This window comes from Harpia harpyja, chromosome 10 (genome assembly GCF_026419915.1).
Source record: "Harpia harpyja isolate bHarHar1 chromosome 10, bHarHar1 primary haplotype, whole genome shotgun sequence".
NCBI classification, from domain to species: domain Eukaryota; kingdom Metazoa; phylum Chordata; class Aves; order Accipitriformes; family Accipitridae; genus Harpia; species Harpia harpyja.
The window spans coordinates 45,331,621-45,339,817 of record NC_068949.1 but is presented as its reverse complement, the minus strand read 5'-3'; the positions used below and the strand labels follow the sequence as shown (position 1 = coordinate 45,339,817).

The 8,197-nt window shown below is 39.8% G+C and overlaps 1 long non-coding RNA gene across 1 annotated transcript; it reads right to left on the bottom strand.

The window, feature by feature from the left end:
- Positions 1–4,137: 4,137 nt before the first annotated feature.
- LOC128146961 (uncharacterized) lies at positions 4,138–8,154 on the bottom strand. The gene is made up of 2 exons (XR_008236899.1): positions 7,993–8,154; positions 4,138–7,509 (listed from the first exon to the last, which is right to left on the bottom strand). It is a non-coding gene; the product is annotated as an uncharacterized LOC128146961 (long non-coding RNA).
- Between the last annotated feature and the right edge of the window lie 43 nt (positions 8,155–8,197).

Sequence of the window (8,197 nt, the reverse complement as noted above, 5' to 3'; positions counted from 1 at the left end):
ATATTTTTAAGTAAAATCAAAAAGGCTAGCTGGGGCTCTACCTAAATACGGAGGTAACTCCGATACTCAGAAAAGGCCCTGGTTCATGATGCAATTACCAAAGACCCACTTGAATTCTGCGAGAAGATATCCATAAAAGGTTTTAGTGTCATACAGAAAATCTGTATCCTGAATAATTTTGTTAGTTTTCTAGAATCTGCCAGTTCAAACAAGGCCTCAGGTTTATCTTCACCATTGTTAACATTTGCATTACCAAAATAATGCAGGTTCTGTTTCTAATGAAGAAAAGGCTTAAAGATTACAGTCCAATGTAATTCGCACAATAAAGAAAGAAATCCAGAAGTTTGTAAGAGTTTATATATTAGCACACAAAGCTGGAAAAAAGGCTGATCTGGACGTAAGAGGACTCAAAGGCTTGCACCCACACTCAGCGCTAGAATGGATTCGGTGTATGGAATGGGAAGGCAGGCAGTGTGCCCTCTCCTTGCGATGTAATCTTTTGCTTCAACAGCAGCATCAAGGCAGTAGTTTTTCCAAGGAGCTTGACACAGGAATGGTCACACCAAAGTAACAGCAGGTCACTTAAACTCTTAAAAAAGAAACAAAAGGTATGATAGGGCAGGTTTTATGTAGTTCTTACCATTCGTATCAGGTTGCTGTTCAGGACCGACAGATTACCATTTTCCTTCACATTTGCCAAGATAGTCTATTGAAAAGAGTCAGGTATAATGTCAACCTAAAATTAGATTTTCACTTCTCAAGCTCACTGCCCATAAATAAGCAGCTGTTACAACTCATGCCACTGGAACCAGGATTACCACTGGTGACAGGGAATCGCATTGTGAAGAAATGGAACAGGATAACAAGAGTGAATATTTTATTTTGTGTTGTCTGGTAATACTTAGATCCTTTTGATGCGGAAAGAGAAAAAAAAATTAATCCAAAATACTGTCTTATCTCTGTGCTGTTGAAAAGATGGTCATAAAGCATCCTGAAGAATGTTTACTGTTCTTATTGACACATTAATCATCAAAAACATTTTATCTGAAATCGCAAAAAGCAAAACAGAAATTAATCCAAAATAGAATATTAATATGTCTATTGAGTTACTGTCTTTTCTCAAAGAATATTTCTAAGAAAACAAAAGCATGTAAGTACTTTTGAAGAAAACAAAGGAAAAGTACGATGTAAAACTACATGCTTTCTATAAACAAATTCCAGTTGACGTAAATTAAATTGCTACCACGTTGCACAAATAGCCACGCAAGGGAAAGACCTGAAGGCAGTGTGTGACACCATAATAGAGTCACAGGCCAACTAAAAAGAGATTCAACTTTAAGGTTGTTCTCAGACCACCCTAAATCTTCATTGTTCAACAATATGGTTGTTTTTCGATTACTTTTGAAAAGCAGCAAGTGGAGGATGTATTTGAAGGTTTTGATAAAGTCTTCTTCACTCTTTATCTGTTCAATGCTTATTAATTGACTACATTATCAGAGGGCAAAAATAGTTTAGAAACAAACTTTTGGAATAAATTAGAGGTATTTTAACAAAATTCTAAACAAAGTGTATGATCGTGAAGCAAGATCACACATTTTATTCATCTTAACAGTTATAGGTTCGTCTTAAGAGCAATTCAAAAAGATTTCACAGGCACCGTAAGAAGTATGAGAACCTCAGCTCTGTTTACCGACTGCTGCATCTCCTGGATGATTTAGGATGAGTGGAGGGAAGAAAGTCTAATTCTATATATTTTCACTGACATTTTAGCCTGACAGAAAACCAGTGGCATAATCAGAAATTTGTAAGAATAGAAAATCTTTAGGGAAAGCATATTTGGGATTTTATACCATGTTTTGCCGAGTTTCAGTGCTTTTAAAAATTACTGTTCCTTTCAGTCACAAAACAAGGAAAAAACAGTGATTTTTTTTTCCCCATGAAATACTTGTTTCAAAGAAAATAATTTTGCTTAAATTCCAAATTCTTGTGCTAGATAAATAAGTCCCACAGATGGCCCAATTTTATTTTAGATAGAATCACAGAATGATTTAGGTTGGAAAAGACCTTTAAGATGATTGAGTCCAACCATAAACCTAACACTGCCAAGTCCATATCGCCGTTCCTTCCCAAAACATGCACCCTGCAGGATGCTCTTGCAGACTAACACTGAAGTAAAGCCCTGAACAGCACTGGATTTCCACCGACTCTGCCAAGTATTTCAGATCATTAAAAAAAAAATCCCATATTAAATAACCTAGAACATTGAGCAAATAGCATATAACCTGCTCGTGCAGCTCTTTCATGAGTAATGAAAAGCATTAGACTGTGTAGAGTGCCATAGGACAGAGCGCTGTGCCATTAATAAGACTAAAATATGTAATTCCACAAACAAATCTATTTTCTAATGGTAAATTCTTTTGCCTTTTAAATTCCCTAGTACCATACAAAATGTGCATTCTGATTGATCTAAGCATTTCTGCTGTATTAAAGACAGGCTTACATTTGTGGAAAAGACTGTAATTTTTGCAATAAGAAAACATGCTGTTACAGTCTGATTAACTCTTGGTTTATTATTTATTGTCCCTATTGTTGGTCCCATTGCCTGACCCATTTTCTACAAATGGAGCTACTTTTCCGCTGCGAAGGAATTCAGCGCAAGATACCATGGCCTATACGCTGTTCGGGTCAACGCAATACGGGACAGAGGTTGTGAGTACTCTCTAGTCTGCGGGCCAAAGCTCAATGACACGATTACACTTTAGGAATGACTCGCCCTGCTTCAGCTGTAGGACAGATGTAACTTCTGGAAATAAATGTCTTCCTCTGTAGCCTATGTCAACTACAGCTATGTCACATAATTTAAAACCTCATTCTTTAATAAGGTTCACAAGACCTTTTCAAGGTTCATTTGGAAGGTAAAAACAAGGATTGCTGTTAAAAATGTATAGGCCCATTGAGACGCAGGAGAACTAAATCTCCCTAACATTAGGCTATATTTCTGGGCATCCCATATGGAGTATTTGGCAGCACGGTCCCAGGGAAACCCGGGGCTTCAATGACTCCAGATTGAACAACAGGCAGCAGGCCAAATTAATCTGGCAAGCCTCCCATAGTGCCCAGTTGATCTACTGCTCACCTCAAGTTGCAAAGAACTTGATTGCAGAGGCGATACCCACATCGGGATGAAAGAAAACCTGAAGACACTGCACACCGCAGTGGCATGGGCGGTCACTCCCGAGTGCCATTCCGGTTTTCCAGCCCTGCCTGAATAAGTCAGTTTACGAAAGAATTGTGTCTTGGTTTTACATTTGCTAATTACCTTATTGTACTGCCCTGCTGAAGTACTGAAATGCATATTCCTTACAGATACAGGTTTTATTCTGCTATATTCAAGCTGGGAAACCCCCGTAAAATATTGATGTGGTTTAATGTAATTCTCTTTCTAGCCAGTCTCTGAACCTATGACTTTATATGTGGCAGAAAAGTTACTGGTGCTTAATACTATTTTCCTGAGACGTGCTTAGGCAAAGACGTAACAGTAGAGAGACTATGTAATTCCAATTTGAAGAAATTAAAGTAGCTGGAAGTTGCTAAGCATTCAGGATATATATAAGCTATGTTCTGATACAGAAATAGTATTTATTACAGTGTAAAATAAAAACTAACACGTTTAGACTATGCCTAAGCAGCACCTCTTCTTGTTTTATCTGGTTACATCCTTTCTTTATTCTAATATATCATAGGCTATACTTTTGGGAGTTTAGTCTGTCCTTTGCTACAAAAGCCTTCTTACTATGCACTAATTTGTTGTCTTATTTATACAAAGTGATTAAGAATATCATGTTTTTATTGATTCTTGCAAAAACAGCTTCTTGGGTGTCTGAACTGGTGAAATTTACTCAAGTGTACAAATTAAGAGTGATCCTAGAAAAAAACTCTGGTTAAAGAAATGGCTGCATTCAAAGTCAAATTAAAATTTGTATTAAACCAGATTACTTTTATTGATAAAATTCTTGTATTTTGTAAATCAAAGCAGAATTGTTTGCTGTGTAGCCAGAGATATCCAGGGGTGACAACCTGCTTTCACTGAAGCAAAGATGGGATTCAGCACATGTGTGCAACCGCATGTTCACACCATTCTTGTTGGTTAGTAGAAGGAGTCTTTATTGTCCCCTTTTATTGTAGGGGGCTCAGAGAGCCTTGAACATGAAGAGAAAAAAAAATCTTGGGTGTGATAAGAATGTGTGATATGATTATAAAGGGTGAAAATGACAGATTCAGAAGATGAGCATAGAAAACTCCTAACAATTAGAGGGTAGGAGCCAGGAAGAGGGCACTGACAGTGGTAAGAATGCATAATAGAGTTCTGAAAAAAACCTTTCGTGGTAAGCAAAAACATGGTCCAGCATTATATTTTGACTTTTGGATGCAAGACACAAGATAAAACGAAAAACACTTTGGTCTGGAAGAATGTATAGGTTTGGGAGGTGAAGAGATTGTGTAGTATGAACACTGCAAAACAAAGAGCAAATATTCTGAAACAAGACAGGAATTCACTTTAAGACATGTCAGGTCTTAGTATAATAGCAGTGGGAAAAGGCTATGACAGGTCACTAGTTTTCTTGATTAAATGTCAGTAAGAGTTGTATACACAGAATAAAACAAAATGAGAGGGAATTTAACAGGGAATCACATACAGCAAACATGGAAATACTGACATTTTCGTCTAGGAAAATGGTAAAATTAAGGTCCCAATTGAAGATAAAGATATCAGTTAGCTTTGGACCAAGGATGTAAAAAAGAACGAACATGTCTGTAATTGCAGAGTTCCCACAGTCACGAGTCTTTCCCTAACAGCAGTCAACAAGGTGTGCGAAGAAACAGGTTGGAAGGTGTGACAGGTTTGTGACTTCTAAACCTCTTTACTAAGGGTAAACACGAACACAGCAAAAAACGGGTTTTTTACTGTGAGGGTGGCCAAACTCTGGAGCAGGCTGCCCAGAGAGGCTGTGGAGTCTCCATCCTTGGAGATGCTCAAAACCCAATAGGACACAGTCCTGGGTAACCGCCTCTAGGGACCCTGCTTGAGCAGGGGCTTGGACTAGATCATCTCAAGAGGTCCCTTCCAACCCAAATGATTCTGTGAAATTGTCCTCCTTTTAAATTACCTGGTACTCCATGAAATGATGGAGTTAACAGCAGAGGAAGCATGGAGAAACATTTAGCAAATGAGCTTAATGGAGGAAAGGGAAAAAATTGAGCAAACGGAGAGAAGAATGAGGAGACTTGTGAGTCCTCGGTTTCTCAGGATACAAGAACACCAAATCTAAGAGTGGGATTTTGGGGCAGTACAAAGTAATTTCTCTGCAAAAAAAGGGCAAGCTACTTCAGATAAAAGTCAGAAAAGTCCCAAAAGGCAAAGGTCTATGAATTTAGCCAGTGCAAGCAGAGTTGATAGTCTGTGGATGGCAACAAGCTACCTCTGACAGCCAAAGTAAATCTCCATTCTTTTGCTGGAGGGTTTTTTTTTTTTTGGTCGGGTCTCACCTGCAGAAGACAAGGTGCATCCCTAATTGAAAACATAAGACATTGCATTTGGAGGTGTATTCATGTAAACATCAGCATGTCTTTTATTTCTAGCCTCTTAGTTCCCAAGATGTCCTGAAAAGGTTTGTAAATTATATATCCTCTACCTTTATTACTGAACTCTTAAAAAATCTGGGGATGATAGCATGTGCATTTTTACTTCAGGCCATGCAGCCTTCACAGCATAAGCAATTAATCACTTCACAAAATTACCCTTTTGGATTTGCACGACTATTCTTTGCAACTTACTGAAGTGATCTTTCCTACTCTTTATTGTACTCTTTACAAAGCTAAGCTTTTTCTTACTCAGAAAAATATCCATGGATGGAGAGAACCGATACTCATTCTGTTCACACAGGTACCACAACTCCACAGTTTGTATGTCAGATGAGACTTTTCTAATGCAACTGCCATTTGCAAAGCTTGCACCTGCAGGAAAGGATCCCCTGCCATACGCTGACACATTTAGATGGATGTGTCACAAAATGCATGTTTTTTATAGTGCATCCTATTGTTCTACATGTGAATATAAATGGGAAGCCAGTCCACAATGCTAGCTATACTGGCAAGGCACATAAATAGGCTCTGGGGGTGGAACTGGAAGGTGGTTTTGAAATAATTAAATAAATTGATTTGATGTGAATGGATTTGGGTTTGGTTCAAACTCTGAAATGACTTATGCTTCAGATGTTCTGCAAACTGGATTACCCAGATTTAGGGTTATTTTTCTATCAGGCATATCAAAAGCTAAATTAAAAAAAAAAAAGAAGAATCTGTGGATTATTTTTTTGTGATACACCCTCAGGCTCAAAGAATATGACAGAGCATATACTGTAAGTACAACTGGATCCCTAGTGAAGAATAAGCTCTAGAAGGAATGAATGCCAGCGATAGCTTGACAATACGTGTTCTCTCCTGCAAAATAGCTTGATTTAGCAGAGCAGAAAAGACAAGCAGTATATTACACCCTCCTGACTGAGGATATCGTCCCATGCTGGCCTCAAGACCCAGCAAAAGTAAAATGAAGGACTCTGATTCATTCTGTGACATACAGCGCCAGTGAGTGACGAGCACTGTTGAATTCTGCTCAGTCACACCTCCTCCCTTGCATTTTGTTTTCTCCCTTTTGGTAGGAGATAGGGGGTGCAGAAGACACCTTTGCTTCATTAAAGAAGGGAGTCATCCTCTAGAACAGAATCCTCAGTTGATGATTTTCAGAATGAATCTGAAATGAGTATCTGCCCGTTCTGGATTGCCATGCAGTTTGCACAGCCAGCTCTTGGGTCCAAGCTGGCGCTAATGATTTTGGTCTTCTGCTGCCATGGATGGGAATTTGCAGATGATCCTTGGAAGCTTCTGAATTATTCTGTTTGGCAATTGGATATTGCTATGTTGAAACTCAGGTACGTTCCTGTGACTGAATCTGAAATAATGATGAGCAGCTCATTGCCTGTCATCCCAGCAGGAAGGGTGACTTGTAGTAGGCAGTAATAGAACAACACACAGCAGCCAGGGCAGGAGGACACCAGGTCAGCGCAAGTCCCTGTAATGGTCAATCACTCGCCTGAATGTCTGTAGGTAGACTGAGGTACCCTGAATCTAAAAGTCATAATCATTATTCTCAGTGCTGCTCAAATTTGCAACTGCTCCCTAATACAGAGTTCTTTGGTGCACCATCGCATGGCATTTAAATGTTTCTTTTAGAGAGGGACAACTTCTGCAAAAAAGGTAGGAGCCACACCAAGGTGTTCTTGTCAATTCTGTGTTCAGTCCTTACTCCTCAGCGCAGCGGGTCGTATTTGAGGAGTGAACTTCTTATTCCCTGGCTTTCGTAATGCACACGATGCTGGGCACATGTCATTTTCAGGTTGTAATTTCCACGTGGCTTCAGATCTTTCCTGGGACTCTAGAGGAGGTTTAGTTCTGTAGGAAAGATCTAATTACAAAATAAGCTGAAATCACTGATGGCAACAGCCCTGGTCACATTGTTACCTAAATGGATGAACTGCTCCTGCTGTTCACAAAAAGGTTACTGACACATTTCACGGACAAAACCAGGTCAGGAGGTGGTTTTTCCGACACTTGCTTTAGGTGGCACACAGAGAGAGCAAGCCTTTTTACTCTTCCCTAGGAAGTACCTTCCCCCCCCCCCCCCCCCCCCATCTACTTTGTCAACTTTAAAGCTCTCTATTTCCAGCCCACACCCTAGTGCAGCCTCAGTCGTACTTTCAGGTGGCTTTTGTTCTTTGACGTTTTGGCATTCCTACAGCCTGCAGGCACGGAAGTTAGACTGTAAATTACACGAAGTCACAAACGCATATTTTCTTTTTGGCTTTAATGCCACCAAACCCCGGAGAAATTCGAAGTGAGAAATAAAGCCTGTCGTGCATTCAACACGCTTCCTACCTGGTGCAGGACGTGGAGAGCAGGGAGCAGGTAAGGTTACCGGCTGTTTGAAGACCGCTTCCAACTGTTGCCTCGCTTTTCACGCTTTCCTTACCAATTTAGGGAGCGCTCGGTTAAGAAAACTCAAACTCCTAAAGCCGATCGGGATGACCCACCACCGCCATGGCCCTCCCTGCGAGCTCAGGTCACCTCGAGAGGCGGCGAG